The sequence below is a fragment of the Microtus oregoni genome, unplaced genomic scaffold, assembly GCF_018167655.1.
Source record: "Microtus oregoni isolate MIOR12 unplaced genomic scaffold, Mior012 000060F_ref0000265, whole genome shotgun sequence".
Lineage (NCBI taxonomy): Eukaryota > Metazoa > Chordata > Mammalia > Rodentia > Cricetidae > Microtus > Microtus oregoni.
In genome coordinates, this window is record NW_024543870.1 from 1,758,259 (window position 1) to 1,778,444 (window position 20,186).

At 47.3% G+C, this 20,186-nt stretch overlaps 1 protein-coding gene across 2 annotated transcripts in view; it reads right to left on the reverse strand.

Moving 5' to 3' along the window:
* Positions 1 to 20,186, reverse strand: part of LOC121439324 (WAS/WASL-interacting protein family member 1) — a 98,156-nt gene that overhangs the window by 36,946 nt on the left and 41,024 nt on the right. Inside the window, exon 1 of one of the 2 annotated variants that reach the window (XM_041639814.1) lies at positions 5,310 to 5,432. The exons of the other annotated variant lie outside the window; for it this stretch is intronic. The gene's annotated coding sequence lies outside the window, so the exon portion shown is untranslated. Of the gene's footprint in view, positions 1 to 5,309; positions 5,433 to 20,186 lie in introns of those variants that run through there. 2 annotated transcript variants of the gene reach the window in all.

A 20,186-nucleotide genomic window follows, 5' to 3' on the forward strand; every position in this document is an offset into this window, starting at 1 on the left:
TCATTTAAGAAATCTGTTAATATCTTAAAATGTCCTTTCAACCTTTTCCTTCAATCCCTGTATGTATGTATGTATGTATGTATCTATGCATGCATGCATGTCCATATGTATTTTGCAAGAATGGGGCAATCGGAACAAAGCTCAGGGTTCCCACATGCTAGTCAATGCCCCACCACTGTGCTCCACTCCTACCTCTGTGTATTTAAAATGCGATCAGATTTAAGTGTGTATCTTCCCTTCCTCATTTCACAATATTATTTTCTTAATACAATTTTAAATATTGAACATTTCCATTTAGTTGCTCTATTATCTGTGTATTTTTTTTATTTTTTAGACATTCCAATTATATCCAAGTTCATTATGAAATCTTCTGCACTGTGGCTAGAGAGATGAGTGAGGGACCTGAGTTTGAGATCCCAGAAGCCATGAGAAGCTGGGTGTGTGGCGTGTGCATGAAATCCCACGGCTCCTGGGGAGAGACGGGAGGTGAGTAGAAGAGCCCTGCATACTCACAGACCAGCTAGGCTGGCGTGCACAGTGATAGACCAGCTAGGCTGGCGTGCACAGTGATAGACCAGCTAGGCTGGCGTGTGCAGTGGCGAGAGATCAGCTAGTCTGGCGTGTGCAGTGATGAGAGATCAGCTAGTCTGGCGTGTGCAGTGGCGAGAGATCAGCTAGTCTGGCATGTGCAGTGATGAGAGATCAGCTAGTCTGGCGTGTGCAATGACGAGAGATCAGCTAGTCTGGCGTGTGCAGTGATGAGAGATCAGCTAGTCTGGCGTGTGCAATGACGAGAGATCAGCTAGTCTGGCGTGTGCAATGACGAGAGATCAGCTAGTCTGGCGTGTGCAATGACGAGAGATTGGCTAGTCTGGCGTGTGCAGTGGCGAGAGACCCTGGCTCAAAGAAGGCAGGACAAAACTGACACCCAAGGCTGTCCTCTGACCTCCACGTGTGCCATTGCACACACACATTCAAGTTCATACACATACACATGAATCATACACACACTCAAAACACAACCGTGATTAGTATATTTGTAACTAAATGTTTCTAGTCTAGCACTGATTTCAGATTCTGTCCATAGGATACGTTTATATCGTTATACATTATAACGTTTATACGTTAGTTTAATGACTATAAAACCATTTTGTTTCATCTGTTTTGATTTTTAGTGAGCATACTCCCCCAGTGTCTAGTACATTTATTTTCAATGTGTGTTATTTTTCTAATCTTTGCTAATTAATTAGATGAAAACTTGTGCATATGGGCTATATTAATTTGACTTCTGATTATGAACGAGATTGACAATGTCTGGCCATTTGTCATCTTCTCTTTCATTATTACATACTTTTCTATTAAATATTATCTGAATATTTTTTAATTACAGGATTAACCTTTTCTGTATTTCCTCCTATCAGAACCAAAGTATCACCCAACACATCCTGTTTTCTTTTTCCCCCTCAGTGTAAAGGGGGATCAATTCCAGGGTCTCACGCGTGCTAGACTCTCACACGGAGCTGCATCAGTCTTCAAAACAAAATGAAATATTTAGCCCTGGGCTTGGTGGGCAGTGACCATGCCTAGGAGCTAGTAAATCGAACCACCTAGATTTTGCAACCGTGGTTATATTTTTATGACAACTGTGAGAATGGACTCTGTCGGGCTGGAAAGAGGGTGCAGGATTCCTAGGCACAGGGCCCCGCAGCGCGTCCTGTCTCGGAGACAGAGGCAGGAATACCTGGGTTTACGCTCCACAGGCGCAACCAGGAAACTTGTGTTATGAACCGAGTCACCTCACTCTGTCCTTCACAAGACCAAGGTTCCCAGAAACTATGGAGTAGTTTAGGCGGACATAACCAGTCTGAGAGTCCTCTATCTTCACTGCCTCAGTCGCCATTAGAAAACTACTTAGGAGGAAGGAAAATGGATTTTGATTTTTTCTTAGGATTGCAAAGGTGTCAATCAAAACCCCTTTCTGAGCATGGGTCTTTCAAAGCTCTAACGATCTGTGTCGCGACAGTGGCCAGGCTGGGATGACCACCTGCAGCCTCCTCTCTACCTGATTCTGACCAAGTCACACCTGAGATGAAGGTGGGTGTTCTTAGCCTCTCCCTATTGGGCTGAGATGAAGTTCAATACGTCTAAATTAGATAAGCAGAGGCTCTGGAACACATTAAACATTAGTATTAGCCATCAGCACCTATCACATCATTAAGAGAACTGAGCTTCTCCAGCAGCGACGCTTGGTAAAGGAGGAAACATGGGCAGGCTGGAGAGAGAGCGGCCCTGAGAGATGAGGCGGGTTAAAGGGTAATACAGAGAGAGACAATGCAATGGAGAGTTGGATCTGCTTGATATTTGAAAAGATGTCCAGTATTGGTCATGCAGTCGATTTATGCCTGGTTCTCAAATACCATCATCCCCACTTCAGAAACCTGGCACTGATCCATTCAGCCTGTGCCTGCCCCATCCTCATCCACTAGCCCAAGAGCGCCCAACAAGCCTCCTAGACGTACGGCTTCCTAGACACTGGCAAACTGGTTCATGCTCACTTCCTTGTTTTTCACCTGAAGAGAGTTGTTACCAACCAATAGGAAAGCTACACAGTCAGGAGATGAGAGTCGCTTGTCCCAGAATCCTCTATTACAGCAAACACGACCTTTCTTGGATCCACTAGAAAAGGACTAACGGGGCTGGAGAGATGGCTCAGAGGGTAAGAGCACTGGCTGCTCTTTCAGAGGTCCTGAGTTCAATTCCCAGCAGCACATGGTGGCTCACAACCATCCGTAATGTAATGAGACCTGGTGCCTTCCTTGCCAGCAGTACATTGTATGCTTAATAAAAAAAAAAAAAAAATCTTAAAAAAAAAGAAAAAAGAAAAGGACTAACGGCCGTTCGGGGTAGTCACATCCCACCTGAGACTGGGACATGCTTGCTTTCCGGGATGTTTTAAACTAGAGCTGAGAGGTAAACAAAGGAACAGTAATTGTCCGTGGATGCTTCCAGACACGGGCACAAAACCGACTAGAGAAAAGAGAGGCCTCCACAAGGGCCTGGTCTCTCGGAACAAGTGGGAAATAACACCACCAGCCTACTAATATGCCCAAGTTCAGTCACTACCAGGTGATGGCACCCTGACCGGAAAGACACTGGTGCCAAGAGCTGAATAAAGCCGCAGTAAAATGGGACACCTCACAGAATACCTCATGTAGTCAACTCTCACTGACAGGGCATTCATGGAAAACCACCTGTGAAGATCAGTGTGAAATCTTACACAGAGCTTCCTATTCATCCACATTTACTCTTCCCAGATACCAAATACCTGGAGGAGGCTTCCCCTCTTCTCCATCCTTGATACAGGATCCCTCCATTAGCCCATGATGCCCCCACCACCACACACTGCCTCCTGATAGAAGATCTTGCATAATCCACACTAATATGTCCTTGAACTCCTGGCAATTCTTTGGCCTCAGTTTCCATCAGTGTTAAGATCACATGTGTGTACCTCCACGGCCTCCTATCCATTTTCCAGTACTGGGGATCAAACCCAAGTCTCGAGTGCTAGGTAAGCACTCTGCCCCTGGGGCACACCCCTCACCGGAAGCTCAGTTCTGAAACCACTCTCCTGCCCACTGTACTTCCCCCCAACAGATAATGATACAAAGGCTGAAGCAAAGCTTCCTCCCATTGCTTCCTCTATCCCACTATTTTGAAAATGTAGAAGGCTATTTCTCAGAAATGCCGAGAGATAAGCAAAGACAGGGATATCTCAGAAGCAGCTGCAGCAGGAACAACATCTCAGGCAGTGGAGACCAGCGGGATGCCTGACTCTGTTCTACTCACAGCACTGGCTACCGGCACCGTGGGGTGTGTAGAAACAGCCTTCGAAAGACCTAACATCATAGCAACATCGTTAAAACATGCTCAAAGACAAAAGCAGTGTACAGTTTATTTCTTGAGAAGAGAATTATGCCTTGTATCACGTACTAGAACCAAATGTTTGTAAAAACAAAGACATTATAAAAAAATTAAGTCCATCAATGAAAAGACAGGACCAAGAAAGAACTAATTTGTTAGTAAGGGCGACTCCTCTGCCTCCTAATAAACAGGCTATTTGATGGGAATCAATTCAATTACAGGACATAAGTCTGATGCTACATCCACCATCACAAACAATGTGCTGATACTTTTTAAGCTTCTAGTTCAGTTGTCCTTAGTGAAAGCAAAAAAGAACTTAGAAGATCAGAATTTACTCTTAAGAAGGTCATAACCTTATGGGAAAAGGGTGGTTTTGTAAAACTTGTTAGCAAAGCATTGCTTATGTTGGCATGCCAATGTTTCAAAATATTAAGGTCTTTCACTGTTAAAAAATATTTTAAAGCATAATAAAAGAAAAGTTAAGGATGATTTCACTCAAACTCTTTCTTTCTTTCTTTCTTTCTTTTTCTTTCCTTCCTTCCCTTCCCCTTCTTCCTCCCTCTCTCTCTGTCCCTCTCTCTCTGTCTCTCTCTCTCTCTCTGTCTCTCTCTCTCTCTCCCTCCCTCCCTCCCTCCCTCCCTCCCTCTCTCTTCCTGAGACAGGGTCTCACTCTGTACTACAGGCTGGTCTCAAACTCACAGCCATCCTTCTGTGTTGGGATGGATTACACGTTACCATACCCACTTTCAATTTCTAAAGTGTATCAGGACCAGAGAACCTGGAATCAAAGATTTAGTACAAGTTCATACAGAAAACATTGCATGGACTTCTCAAGCCCTCAGGCAGAGGGCGTACAAGAACACAACCCTCCCTAAACTGCCGTGTGCCTCCTTCTAGGCCTCAGCAGCCTCAGGCTCACTCAGCCATCTTATTTCCAAAAACTAATGAACAAATTATGCTCATGAATTCATCTCATACATGATACACACGGCAGAGTGAGCAGCCCTGCTCTCTCTGTTACCAGCGTGCAGAGCTGGCAGGGAAATCTCCCTTTACAAAACTTGTTCAAAGCAATGACTTGGGAGGAAGTGGTGTGCTGATACAAAAAAAAAAAAAAAAACGCCCTCCAACACAAAGATAGCTCAAGAGCATCTGTGTATGGCTCAAAGGAAATAAACAGCTCAGAACAAACCCCAGAGACCAGTTTACCTTGGCTTTGGCTACACACAGGCAGAAAGTGGAAGGCCTGGCTTAGGCAGCCATTTTGGTCTGTGTCAAAAGGAATAGACCGGCAAGGTTGTCCACCCTGACGCTGGGATGCATTGAAAGATACATCTACCCAGTGTGGCTTCAGAAACAACCCACATGTGTCTGAGAGGGTTCCCCACCTTAAGAGACGCGTGGGCTCCCCTGCCACCTTGCTCCCCAGGAGGCAGGAGGGAAGGCAAGTGGGACGCCCCTTCCTCAGGCCACTACTAGATTGGAAGTTCATTCTGAGCTCAACAGCTTCCTGTTGCAGAGACCTCTCCACAGGGTCTTCTTGTCATGTGCTTTACCTGCCGAACTAAGAGAGAAGAAAGAATCCTAAAAATACATCAACAAAATGCCACCTTGAAAATAGTCAATACTGAATTTTCAATTTCTGTTCATTAAAAACAATCCTTAGCTGGACCTAGTGGCACACGCCTTTAATCACAGCACTCGGGAGGCAAAGCAGCCAGAGCTCTTGAGTTTGGGGCAGCCTGCTTTATATGACAATTCCAGGCCCACCGGGGCTATGTAGTGAGACTTCATCAATAAGAAAAAGAAAGAAGAGGAAGAGGAGGAGGAGGAGGAGGAAGAAGAGGAGGAAAAGGAAGAGGAAGAAGAAGTTGTTAAATTAAATTTTAAAATCGTGAGGTGAACACATCAGTAATAAAGATCGAGGTTTTATATGGCTTTGGGAAGAAGCGTTTTCTGTAAAAGCGGTTATTTTTCTAAGCAACAAGGTGTCCCCCACCAAAATCTGAAAAAGCATTTGATGTTTTTTTCAGATAGCTGTTACTTGAGATGAGCCTTGTCAACTGCTTTTTATTTATTTATTTATTATTTATTTTTTGATTTTCGAGACAGGGTTTCTCCATAGCTTTTTGGTTCCGGTCCTGGAACTAGCTCTTGTAGACCAGGCTGGCCTCAAACTCACAGAGATCCGCCTGCCTCTGCCTCCCGAGTGCTGGGATTAAAGGCGTGCGCCACCACTGCCCGGCTCAACTGCTTTATAAATTCTGCTTTTAACATGGGTTTTATGTTGCTCTTTTTAAAGTATTTATTCCAAATGGAGTTAAGGGTACCCAAATGATTTTTCAGTTTTGGTCATTCAAGAAAATTGACCTAACAGCTGATGGCCCATTCATTTCCCTTCGTCCCTCGGGGACAGGAGGAGAAAACAGGAAAGGAAGATTAATATTTAATATTAAGATTAAGTTTAATATTTTGTGCCATCGACTTTCAACAAAAAACAAAAAGCATTCAGGGCCCCGATCACATGTGGGGGCAATTACAACAGTTGAAACAGCAGTCTGCTCCTCCAGGGGGTGGCTACAATATTCCAACTGGACACAGGAAGCAGAGGGCGCTGGACCCTCCAACGCCTGCTCACGGTGGATTCACGGAGGCTGCCCCAAGCCTGGCACCATCTGCATCTGTCTGTCTAGGTGGCAGACCACTCTATCGTCCTCTGCGGCAGGTGAAATCCAGCATATCCTTCTAGAGGGCTCTGGAGAGGACACTGAGCACCAAGGGCTAGAGTGGACTTCGTTCAGTCTTTCCATGCTATTCTCTGGCCAGGAAAAAGAATACCGAGCCAGAGGCATCTGGAAAAGACAGATGGCCCAGAGGAACAAAGACCTCTCCAAGCCTGACAGCACCAGCCCGCCTACGTGTCCACCTGCCTGTCCTCAGCTGTGGACGCTTGAGCCACTGGCACCGGAGGACCAGTGACTTAGGTCAGACCTGGCTCGCAAACTCGTGTGGTCTAACTTCATGACGAATATGTTTCTGATGACTCTGAAGACTCAGAATAGTGGAAGTCTGAGGTTCTTCCGCAGTGCCAGAAAACAAAGATGTGCGGTCTGTGGCATAGTCCCCATGCGGAGTTAATGCCCCTCGACAGGCTTCCACACCATGTTTCCTCGGCAGCTCTCTTAGCAGGCAGAAGCGCGGGCTGCAAGGTGAGCTGAGGCAGAGGTGGAAAGGGCACGGCCTACAAAAGCCAAGTTCAGCAAACGCCTTTGAGGTTTTCTTTTATTTCCACAGTTCTGAGTCACGTAGCTTCCTCTGTGGATTTTAACAATAACTAATGAGTCTCAGAAAATGAATCAGTATTCATGGGGAGAATGCTAAAGTTCATCTTGTTCCTTATCCACGGTTTTCTGTCCTTTAAAAACGTTTTTCACAGTTTCCAAGACTTCAGAGTTGAAGTTCTACCTTCGTAAGAGCTTCCTTGATGCCTTCATTCCCAGTGTGAGAGCAACTGCCTCTGGGTCTACTCCAGCCCTAGCCAACTGGACAAGAGCAGCCCCTGGACCAGGGTGGCCACACTCAGGCTAGGGTGCACACTGGGAGGTGGTCTGGCCTCGAAGGAGAAAGAAGGAACCCCTAGGCACCTCTAGTCCCTCAGAAATGAAGGGAAATCATGGAATCAGGACAGAGGGGAGGCCAGAGGAGAAGACAGCAGGGAGTCAGTACGCGGGAGAGGACAGCATCTGTCTTGCAGGGGTATAGGCACCCGGAGGACTTTTAGGTACCCAACTGCACCCGAGTCCTCAACAGTCCTGCTGACTACGAAGAACAGCAGTTCCTGCCAGTTTGTTCCAGTTCCTGCCAGTTCCTGTGCTCCTGCCGCGTGTTAAGGACCCTGCTAGGAGTTTTTGAGACATCAATCCTTATCTCACAACATGACAGTGGGGGTGATGGAGTCGGAGCATGGACCAGGCACTATGTTTTTTTCCCTAAGGTATATTCTAATTAAATTTTAAAAAAATTGCTTTCCATAGTTCTCAAAAATCATCTTGAAACCATCAACAGGGAGGTGAAGACACATAGCCCAGGGGGCAGAAGGGGGGCCGCTCGGGCAGACTCGCTCTTTACGGCGGCAGCAGGGCTCTGAGGGGCGCACACCCCGATTCACACTCTCCCACGTGGAGCCGTGGACACTGCTACCTACTGCTTGCTGTAGGTATTTGCTCTGGTTGCCCAGCACTCGCTCCCACCAGCTGCTCGACACTTCAAAGCCCCGCCTGCAAGGAAATTACCATCTCCGTGTTCATCTTTCCGAGTTTTCAGAGCTGGTAAGTTTGGGAATTCAGCTTTTAACTACAAACTCATGTGACAAAAAGAAGTGTAGCACCTGCAAATGCTCTCCTAATATCTCTTCTTGTTAGCTGACTGATTTTCAATTTGATGTCTCCGTAAGTCCTAAAGAACTGAGAAATTTCAACGACAGAGTTTCATGGCATCAAAACGGTTTAAGACCAATTACTTATATATGAATATATGTGTTTTCGTATGCATTAGACCCAGCAGACAGTCTATTATATTCTACACTTCAAGGTAGAAATGGGCATAAGTAGTATAGCGAAATGTCTGCAGTTTATAATATGCATCAATTGATCTGCTGTTGTGTAATACCCTGGAACTGAGCCCTTAAACCATGACCATCACATTTTATCACAGTGGCCATGGGCCAGGAATCTCACACAGCCTAACATGTGCGTCTGGCTGAATCTCTATCAAGGGCTGCAGCCAAGGCATCAGCTTGGCTGCAATCTCATCTGAAGGTTTGACTGAGGGAGAAACTGCTCCCAAGCTTACACCCGCTTCAAGATTCAGCCGTCTCTGCCACCCAACTCCCCCTCCCCCAGCTGTTGACAACATGCCTCTCTTGGCTGGGTGGCATTTAGTTCTCACTATAGGGCAGTTCATGACATTGTGGTTGGCTTTCTTCAGAGTGAGTGAGAGCCCCAAGTTGGAAGCGGAAGTCGCTTTGTAACTTGGTCTCAGAAGGCCACCCCATCCCCTCGGCTGTACTTCCTTCACTAAAGTGAGTCACGAAATCGATTCCACACAGGTAGGGCAGCTACACCAGCCAACACTTGCTAGATCACAGACTGTGAGTCTGAACGAGGAGTTTTACATAAGGGCTTTGGATCACTGGACACTGTCTTAGAGGCAGCCTGCTCCCCAATGACATAAAACATCTACAGTTTTCTGTAGGAGGTGCTGTCATAAGGGCCCCTAATTCTACCACAGTTTGCTGGCTATATTCACAAAGGAAATGCAGAATTTCTCCTGACAGCTAGTAAAGACAGAAAAGTAGCACTTTCTTTTTTCATTCTTTGTATTTTTTTTAATATTTTTTTTTATAAATTTATTTATTTACTATGTTTACAATGTTCTGTCTGTATGTATGCCTGCAGGCCAGAAGAGGGCACCAGATCTCATTACAGATGGTTGTGAGCCACCATGTGGTTGCTGGGAATTGAACTCAGGACCTTTGGAAGAGCAGGTGATGCTCTTAACCACTGAGCCATCTCTCCAGCCCCCTCATTCTTTGTATTTTTATTCTATGTCTATGAGTGTTGTGCTTCACATATGTCTGTGTACCACATGCATAGCACCTATGGAAGACAGAGGCATTGGAGTCCCTTAAACTGGAGTTAAGAGACAGTTGTGAGCCACCATGTGGGGGTCGGGAATCAAACCCAGGTCCTCTGCAAGGAGGAAGTGCCCTTAACCAAGGTGCCATCTCTCGAGTCTCAGAAGCACTATTTCTCTATCCAGCTTAGAGGGTTCAGGTTGAAAGTCCCTGCGTATGAAGTAGTTACTTTATCTTACGCCATCTAAAAGCCAGCGGGGTGCCTGGTGATGGGCGCGAAGATTGCTCACACACCCTTGGGCTCCACCGTCTGGGTTTATTAATAAGTGCTGGTGAGAGATCGTTTTAAAAAGTGAGGTTTGTTGTCCACTCAGAAGGAACACATCCAACTTTGAAACTGACTCTTGAAGCCGAAAAAGGCAAGTGTCTGGTCCCAGTGAGCACCGCTGGAGTCCCAGCTTGCAGGGAAACCTTCCCTACTCAGGCAGGTGGTCGCCCGTGAGTTCTAAGAACAACCAAACCCTGGTGTGAGTCTTTCTAATGAAAAGCAGAAAACAAGTAGAGGTGGAGAGAAATGTTTTCCCGCAGAATCTAATCTTCTAGGAACGGGGGCCACTGGAAACAGGACTCTAAATTATGCCTGGGGGCGGGGGAGCCCTCGCCTCAGTACCTTCGTAGTCCTGACAGCTGTAGCCACTCTCCTAGTGAGTGTGGTCTAGCCTGGTCTGCTACTGAAGAGGCAGTGCACAGACCCGGTCACCTAGGGATACAACTGCTGATTTCAATTTTGCCACCCTGGACCCTAGTGGAAATTTCTCATCGCTTGCTCATAGCAATGCTTTGTTTTCGTTTTCTCGGGGCGGGACAGAGGCTACATACAGCACATTTCATAACTGAACTGTGTCTAGTGTTGGCGCTTGGTCCCAGAGCGGAGCCTGGCACTGATTTTTCAACTGTGGATTTGTAGCAGTCTCGGGGACTCTGTGGTTCGCTCGGCAGCAGAAGGGGAGGGCAATTCACGAACTGGTTTTGAAAAAGCAACCTGGTTGTTTAATACCGAGAGTTTCTGCGTCGGGACAAACAAGAACAAAGACCAACAATGATGACAAGGGCTGCTCCTCCCAATGTCCCGTGGGAGGCTGTAAAGAGGGGAGGGAGTCCGGCTCTCCTCCCAGAGTCCTGCTCTGAGGCCAGAGCCTCTGGGTCCAGGACTTCTTCCAAGGCTTGCAGGCCTCTCACTTAGCTCTCTCTGGGGCATTTGCCTAACAGCACCCCCATTTCCAGGCATATTCGGGGGGCACAGACTGCTGGCGAACATCAGCTAAAGGCTTTTGTGGAGGAGAGGACGGGTGTTCTGTGGGTCAGCCGGAAGAGCGCGGTTTTAGCCTAAGGGTAACTAACATTGCATCCACGGTGCCCATCGCTGTTTGGGCAAAGGACAAGGAAAACAAGTTACTCATGGATCGTCCCACCTAAGAGCAGCTATGGAAATGTGTGGGTCCTACATTATTGTCATGACGACCCTTCTGCAATACGACTGGGTGCCCATGCAAACTTACAAAATCCATTGGTTTTTTTTCTTTGGGGGGGGGGGGGGTTGCAAGACAGGGTTTCTCTGAAGCTTTGCAGTTTGGAGCCCATCCTGGAACTAGTTCTTGTAAACCAGGCTGGCCTCGAACTCACAGAGATCCACCTGCCTCTGCCTCCCGAGTGCTGGGATTAAAGACGTGCACCAGCATCACCCGGCACAAAATGCTTTTTGAATACTGAAATACACCATTTTTTTTCTACTTTATGCTTCTGGGAAGTGGCTGGGAGGGAGCTCTGGACACACAGGCTGGGAATGCTGGCTAGTCACTTCCTCCCTGAGGCAGTTTTATCTCCCTAGACTAGACTCACCTGCCTCTTCTGCAGGCTGAAGGCATAAACAGGATTTACAGACAAGTTTGACAAACGTCCTTCTGGTAATTTGAGAGTTACAGTAAGAATTTAGACTTGTTCTGTTCAGTAAAGAAACACCAGTATCATTGCAGAGTACTAACCGAGGGCTAATTTTAGATAGTTGGGTTCTGTCCATACAAGCTGGTTTTGTTGGTTTGTTTGTTGAGACAAGGTCTGGCCGTGTAGATAAAAACTAGCTTCAAACCCACATTCTTGCTGGCAACACCTCCCAAGTGCTATGATTGTTGGTATGCACAACCTCACTGGGCTTCACACAAGCCGCTTAAAAAGCGAAGACGAGAAAGCGGCTGGAGACGTAAAAATATACGTTAACTGCTTTGCATAGACTCAGAACTTATCCATGAGAACCCGGATCTTCCCAGATGATGTAATATACCTCCTTTTCCATAGAAACATGACTTAAGATTACTTCCTTAAAATTTGTGGGATGGCACGATGTCTGTGATAAATGCACCGCCCATCGCCTTTGATATAACATTTATATAAATGTTGAAGTTGTGGTCATCTAACATCTTTTCCTATTGTTTCCACATCAGCAAAGGAAGACTGGACTGGATCAGTCATTGCTTTTGCCAGTTTTGTTTGAAAAAAAAAAAAACTGTTTGAAATTGAAACTTTTGTTTCAATCGGCAATTAAGTAGTAAAACAGGAAGCTTGAAACAAGAATCAGGCTTTCTCCCTACTTAGGCCCCAAAGCACGGCCTCTGTGAACCCAGTCACAGACACCACACGGGGCCTGCTTCCCCTCTTTTCCAAGTGCTCCAGGGGTTACAGGTTAATTCAGGAGTGACCCTGTAGATCTACTAAGACCACTGGGGAAGGCCAGTTTCTCAGAGAACCCTCTTTTAGGTAAAACATATACCTCACTCGCCACACAAACCTCAAGCTCAATAAAAACCTGAACTCACGATGCTTCCCTTACTCTATAAACGTCCTGCCTTCATTTCCTTTCGATGGCATTTCCATTTTTCATGTGGTTTGGTCAAAATTCTAGTAATCCTTGACTCTTCTCTCTGTCATATTATTCAGCCCAACCGTTAATCTTATTGGACTTTTGTTTTAGATTTTATTTTTAATTATGCAGATGTGTGTGGGTGTGCGCACGTGAGCGCCATGTCTACAGAGGCCAGAAGAGGGCTTTAGGTTCCCCGTAGTTGGAGTTACCGGCAGCTGTGAGTCACATGGCATGGATGCTGGGAGCGAAACTCCTGTTTCTCCAGCTGCTCTTCCTGTTTCTGCCTTCAAAATGTCCAGTGTGTGCACCTCCTCGCCTCTACTGCTTCCTCGGCCACGCTGGCCTGTGGCACCTTCCTCTCTCACCAGTCGAGCACTTGGGATTCTTAACCGGGTCTCTCTCTTACTCCTGCATTCCTGCGGTCTCCCGATAGTACAGTAAAGTCAGACACTTCCTTCCACTGCCCAAGTTCTCTAAAGTTATTTCCCACTCTGAGGGAAAGACAGAGTTCCTGCCGGCTTACGGGACCTCCAGCATCGCTTCCAACATCTGCTTTCTCCTTTCTTCTGCCTCAGTTGCACTGGCTCCTGGTTATTACCTGAACATGCTAGGCATGCTCCTGCCTCTCTGCCCTATTCTTTTCTCCCTGCATGGCAACTTCCTCTTACTCCTTCCAAGTCTGTGCCGTCTTCTCGTGACCATCCTCCTTATCAGCCCACCTGAATCCATAAACCTGCGGCTGTGCCTCTTTCCTTCCTGGTCCTGTTTACTCCATTATGACTCTCTAGCCTGCTAAGAGTGTACACTATGAAAACTGGGTACGGTGATGCCCGCCTGTAATCCCCATGCAAGGAAAGCTGAGGCTGGAAGAGAGTGAGTTCGAGACCAGCCTGAGCTACAGAGTGATCCTGTTTCAAAAACAATGAGAAACCATGTAGCATTTCTTAGTTATATTGCTTATGGTTCACAGCCTTCAACTAGAATACATGGAAGACGATCGGTCAATAAATGTTTCTGAATTAAGAGGAAATGCCAAAAAGGGAAGGAAGGGGGGAGGGGAAGGAAAGAAGAAGCATGGAGAAAACAAACATAACTATGCAATAAAACCCAGGATCTAAACGGGGCTGTGAGTTCAACCAGTGGAACTGCATGTGTCCTGTTTTCCTTGTAATTCTTGGAGGGGAGATGGCCCAGGGGTAAAGAGCTTGCTCCACAAGCTCCAGAACCCACTCCTAAAAGCCTGGCAGTTTGTGCCTGTGATCCCAGTGCTCCAAAGGCTGAGACAGGGCGATCCTCGGGGTTTGCTGGAATCAAACCCCGGAATCAGTGCTGGAGAACAGTGGGAAAATTCAACACTGACTCTGATTTATTTTATGTGGATAGCTTTTTTGTTTGCTTGCTTGCTTTGCCTGCATGTATGTTTGTACATACGTGTGTGTGCCTGTTGCTCACAGAGGTTAATAGAGGCTCCCCTAGGATTGGAGTTATAGACAGTTGTGAGCCGTGTAGGTACTGGTATGGAACCTGGGTCCTCTGGAAGAGTAGCCAATGCTCTTACCTACTGGGCCATCTCTCCATCTGGCTTAGAGATGGGACAATGACACTGAGGAAAGGCTTCTGATTGCCCAGGAAAGACCCTGTTTTTTTTGTTTGTTTGTTTTTGTTTTGTTTTGTTTGTTTGTTTGAGAGAGGGTTTCCCTGTAGCTTTGGAGCCTGTCCTGGAACTAGCTCTTGCAGCCCAGACTGGCTTCAAACTCACAGAGATCCGTCTGCCTTTGCCTCCCGAGTGCTGGGATTAAAGGTGTGCACCACCACCGCTCGGCTTGAAAGCCTCTGTTGTTGTGTGGCCTTGTTGCTAAAATACTCACCTTTGGGCTTTCCTCTACACCTCCTGACTTAGGCAGGCCTGGGAGCTAAGGTTCTCTTTCCCCAGGAGGATCATAAAACATCAAATCTCCCCCGGTTTTTGAGGAAGCCACGAAGGAATTCCTTGACTACCTCTTCTGAGTGGTCAGAAGACCCTCCTCATTCCAGAGGGGTTCCCTGCCCCGGGTCCTGGAGGGAGCAATGTTGCTTAGAGAGGCCAGAAAAGCCGAACAGACAGGTTTCCCTGGTCAGTCTGTAGCACTGTCTATAAAGGGAAGCTTCTAGCAACCCCATAGGACGGGGCTAGAGTTTCTGGGGAGCTGGAGGGCGAGGAGCAGATTTCTACCTGGAGCACACAAAGCTCCTGCACCCACATCTCAGCCTGTGCAGATCCTTACCAGTGTCTTTGTGATAACACTGTAAAATCAACATGGACAAAGAACCGTCTCCTGCTGTTCTGCGAGCTTCTCTAGCAAATTAACCAAACCTAAGGAAGGATTACAGCAACACCAATTGGCAGCCAGTGAGTCAGAATCAGGGGTAGTGATGCTTGTAACTCTCATCTAAAGTAGAGAGGTGGGGAAGTGCAGCAGTCTTGGGAACTGGGCTGTCTGCTGTCTCTAGGTGGACCATGCAGGAACTAAATGGGATTAGCGGATATCGGCTGATGTCCGCTGCAGAAGTGCTGGCTCGGTTATGAATTGGGAAATATTCTCATGCTTTCTAGGGTCGGAGACGTGATCTGTTGCTGTGTGTGGAAGGAAAAGCTAGAGTCCAGATGGGAGCTGGTTTAGGTAGGTTTAACACCTTCAAGTTCAGCCCTCACTGAAGAGGTTCTAAAGCCTCCCCTTTGTCTGGAAGTCAGACAGCGTGGACTCAGAATGGCTGACCCTCCTTAAAATGCACAAGGAGCTGCTAGGCATATGAGAACGTACGGTGCAGTCCACTGACCATGCCTGCTGTCCAGACTATCCCTCCTGAGACAATGGAGTTCGCTTCAGGTGTCTGAAGATGGACCCACAGCCTGTGAATCAACACTAAGGATGGCTGGCTCTCCTAGGGGCTGCTTCATCCAGGCCGTTCTGAGCCTTGATACTCAACCATACTTTCCAACCATAGTTTTTGATCCACATCTGTATCTACAAGATTCGACCTATTTTCCTGTCCTATCCTGAGCCCATTACTAACTATGCCTCTTCTCTGCTTTGGGAGGACCGGGTTATTGTACACAGGCTTTGTATAGGTGAATGGATACATTTCTGCCTACAAAATCACAATTGTACTGCTGTTTCCAGGGAGGATTTGTTACTTTGACAAACCTTTAACCTCCTAATCTAACCCCGATTAGGCATGAGGCAAGACTCTAGATAATGCATAGGCACTTGTAACCAGACCCCAAGTTCTTGGGGCACCTCAATATTGTTCCTTTGTGTAGTGATCAGGGCTGGGATCAGGGGCCTTGGCCTAGGCCTATGACTAGTGAGTTGTTCTGACCTCCAATAAGTCACTGACCTTTCTGGGTATTTGTCTCCAAATTTTAAAATGAGGGGAGGGAGCCTACTAAAGCCTCTTCTTTTTTTTTTTAAAAAACAAACTAGCAAACCAACAAAAACCACCAAAACAACAACAACAACAAAACCCACTAAGATTCTATTCTCCACCTTAAGTTTCATTGATAAGAGCATCTGTAAGCCCCTTTCCTAAACTTTCCCCAAAGTTCCTGGCACTAAGGAGGGGAAAACATTTTTTCAATAACCTGACATTTATGTCTTTTAAGGCAAATTACCCCTGGCTTTTTCAAGTCTTTTACCGCTATTTCCTTATAAACCCTTAAAAGAAGAATAAAATGAATAAACTATTCATCCTTCCTGATTCATTTTATACTAATTAATTTTCCTAAATTATTTTCCTTGGGTGCAGCCTCTCCAACCTTTTCATTGTGGTAGCTGTGCTCACCCCTGTTGCCGTGTTCCCTTTTCACAAGGAAGTTTGTTACATGCTCTAGCCTGAACGGCCACACGAGGAAATACACAATTTACACATAAACATTCTGACTTGAGCCTTCAGAAGGTGACAGGCATGCAGAGGCAGAGGAGAAGAAAGAAATGGAGAGGAAGGAATGAAGAGAAGTGGGGGAGGGAGGATTTCTGAGATGTGGTTGGATCAATGCCTTAATTCCGTGATGGACTCCTAAAAGGGTGGCATTACTGGAAGGTAGTGGGAAGGAAGGTGGGACCTACTTAGAGGTAGCAGGTCACTAAGACTGTGACTTTGAAAGGTATGCTTTATTCCTGGCCCCTTCCTGTCTTCCTTTGCTCGCTGGCTATCAAGAGGTGGGTATCTTTCCTCTGTCACTCTCTTAATCCATGGTGGTCCTGCCATGCCACGAGCATAGGAGCCAGCCAACCACAGGCTGAAACTTTTGCACCTGTGAGCTAAACAAATGATTCCTCCGTGGTATAACCCGCACCAGAAATGTTGTCACAGTGTCTTGCTAACCCACTAGCTAACCAACTAACGCAGGCAAAATACACACTGAAATGCGGGGATGAACACATGCGTGGAGGAACCGAAGTCACTGCAGACGGCATCCAAGCAGGCCCCAGGACAGTGTCTGGTGAGTGAGTTGCTCACAGAGCAGCAACTTTGATTAGCACGGAGCAGTCACAAAATTGGTAGGTAAGGGGAGCAGCCGTCCAAACCGTGAACACTGACCCACAGGGCTTCTCCCATAGCACAAAGGAGTCTGGGGAGAAGATACTGTGTGTGCCAGGGTCTGGGGGAAAAGGAAGATGGTGCGTCCCACTCTCTTTCCGTGCGACGGCCTCATAAAAGTCACCATTTCTCTCCAGCTTTCAGTGGAGACCTCATCTCTGCCCACTCTTCACCTTCAAGCTGACTCAGTGTTTAAGTTACAGTGATGCCTGACTAAAGATTACTGTGCTTTCCCACCACCTCCTCCTGGACCTCCCTTTCCTCCAGACCCTACCATGCTGGGGGTCAGGAAGACGTATGGAGAGAACGCTTCGTGAACCTTTTCTGGCATCAACAGAAAGCTGGAGAAGAGACCAAGAGATGCCTACGGAGAGAAGAAGAAATGGAAACAGCTTTTGGAACGACACATACACAAAAAAAGACATCAGGCCCATCTGGAAAACATTAAACAAAATTAAAAGGCCCTTTCTACCAGGAACAGCAGATTAGCATAATACAAAACTCCCTGAATAGCAAAGCTCTCTGACAAACTTTACAAAGCAAAACAGAACCAAAGAAAGCGCTCCTTCGAGGGATGCCCAGCCATCGCTAGCTACAAGCCTCTTTCTGGTGCTCTGGGGTAGCACCATCTAACAGCCACCCACTGCAGCCCCCACTCCACCGTCTCCATCCGGCGTTTGTGCCAAAGGCTCCAATGGCAGAGCAGTCCAATCTGCTGTGTCCCGCCCGCTGGAATCATGCTCTGCCTCTGTCAGCACTGGGGAATGGTTTTAGGGGAACAGCGGGGCTCAGACCTCAGCTCAGAGAACGCCCCCTCAGCATCAGCTTCCTCTCCACCTTCTTGCTCAACACGATAGTAAAAAAAAATGAAAAGCACGCTGCAGTCCGAGTACGTAACCAACAGTCAAGCTTAACTTTCATCCCTGCCCTGCTTATTCTGCATGCCTGGAATGTAAACAGTGCTAGCCCACTAACCTATCACCCCTGGTTTCTCAGTACAGACACGTTAGAATGCTCGAGCTAGACCCAAGAAAAAGAGGAAACAGGAAGCTGATCCCCGTTGTCCCTTCTCATTACTGCCGTTTGTTCGTTGTATTTTAGACAAGGTCGCTTACAGCTTGGACTGGCTTAAAGACCTGATGTAACTGAAGGTGACCTTAAAGTCCTGATTCTCCTGCCTCCACCTCCTGAAGGCTGACGGCACAGGTGTGCGCACGGCCACACCCAGATTATATGGTACTGCAATTAAAACCCAACCTAGGGTTTTGTGCACATACATACTTTACCTGCTGAGCCCCGGCCCCAACCCCAGCAAGAGCAAAGCCACCACACACACACACACACACACACACCCGCCTAACTCAGTTGTTCTAACGCTTTGCCATTCGAGTGAAGTGACCTCCTTCCTCCTGACTCAGACTTGAGACATTTTTCTTGCTCGTTACAGGTCTGGAAGCAGCCAGTCACTGTGACAGAATTTCTGTTGACTTTGCTGTTCCTTCAAGTGTCCCCTTGGCGGCCATGCGATGATCAGTTCCGGGCTGGTTAGATGCTCCTGAGAATTGCCACACACAACCCTTCACCCCCGTTCTGACATTGTGCTAGACTCACCCAATCTTCTCTACCATCTGAAGCACAAGAGAGCGGACAGACGGCTCTGGTCAGACAGACGGCTCTGGTCAGCACCAAGCCTCCCTGGCAGCCTCTCCAAACCCTCCCAGCAGCCTCTTAGGCCAGGTTGTGTTGCTTCTCGAACTGAGGACTTCCCCATCCACACTGCCCTACCCCCTTCTCTACCCACAGCTCGTGTTAGTAAGGAAAAGAAGGAAGGAGGAGGAGGAGGAGGAGGAGGAGAGAGAGACAGAGAGACAGAGAGAGAGAGAGACAGAGAGACAGAGAGAGAGAGAGGAGAGTGCTCAGGAAAAAAAGGTATGGGCCAAAAGAGTTATTCTGTCATGAGACGCAAGCCAAAAGCTAGGTTTTTATGAGATGAAAGTCCACAAAACAAGACGCTTTTGCACACAACCTTGAAACACATTTTTACCCACGGCATTTCTGTCTTCTCTAACACCCCACATGTCTGCAAACACAAGTTGATTGGTCCTGTTTCAGATTTGGGCTAATAAGTAAGAAAGGGAAGAGGCTTTAGCTGCATTCCATGAAATAACTTATTTCACCAACATCTGAAGTTTGTTCTTTTTAAAGGCACAGAAGTTCTAAACAAGGAAGCCAGCGATTCCGAGAATTCCATTCTCACCACAGTGGCTCAATGTTTGTTCCTCTAACAACGTGTGGTTACCAGCTTTGCACAAACTCTCACATTCAAAGCCGGGGCAGTTTCTCTTCACTAGAGACACAGAGTCAATCGGGTGGGTATTTCAGAGCCATCGCGGACATCTGTTAGAGAGAAAAAGGCACTAACCTGTGTTGCTTTAATCCGCTGGGGGGAAGAGAGACGACTGAGCGCTGTTGTCCTCGGCTATCTTCTGGCCAGCTTCCTGTGAGGCTGCATGTGACATTGTACTTCCTCACCGTACCTTCTTCTGCTCGCCTCTCTAACTGCTCAGAGGCATGTGATACGATCGGCCAGCTGCCGGTTCACACAGCGTGGCCCTGCGCCTATAGAAAGGGCCGCCTATAGGAGTAATTCCCTGGCTTCTTTTGGGTGTTCACCGTACAGGACATACAGGTGGAGAGAGGAGCTAAGGCTGGGGGTGGACTCCATGATAACAGACAGGGAAGCAGGGAGAGAGTCCACGGCCCCAGGCTCTCTGGTCTACAGTTGGGGTTCTGTAACTGAGAAAGAACAGACCCATAGGAAAGTCTGGAGTCTGGACATTCTCCCGCAGCTGGGTTCCTGATAGTGATGTCTAAGGAAGGGCTCTGGTCGTGCTGTTCCCAAGGTGTCCTCTAGGGGAGGCACTAGCACCAGCAGAACAGAACCAGGGCTTGGCTCTCACCTCTGGGTGCTGCTGCTGCCACCACAGCCACCCGGCCTGAACTTCTGGGAGCCTCAAGTCCACTCAGCCCATTAAGTAGTGTTGTCAGGCACTGAACCCCAATTCTTGGGTTAGAAAACAAAGCTACTGTGCTCTCGGCCTCCATGGACTAAGTAACTCTGATGCTGGCCAG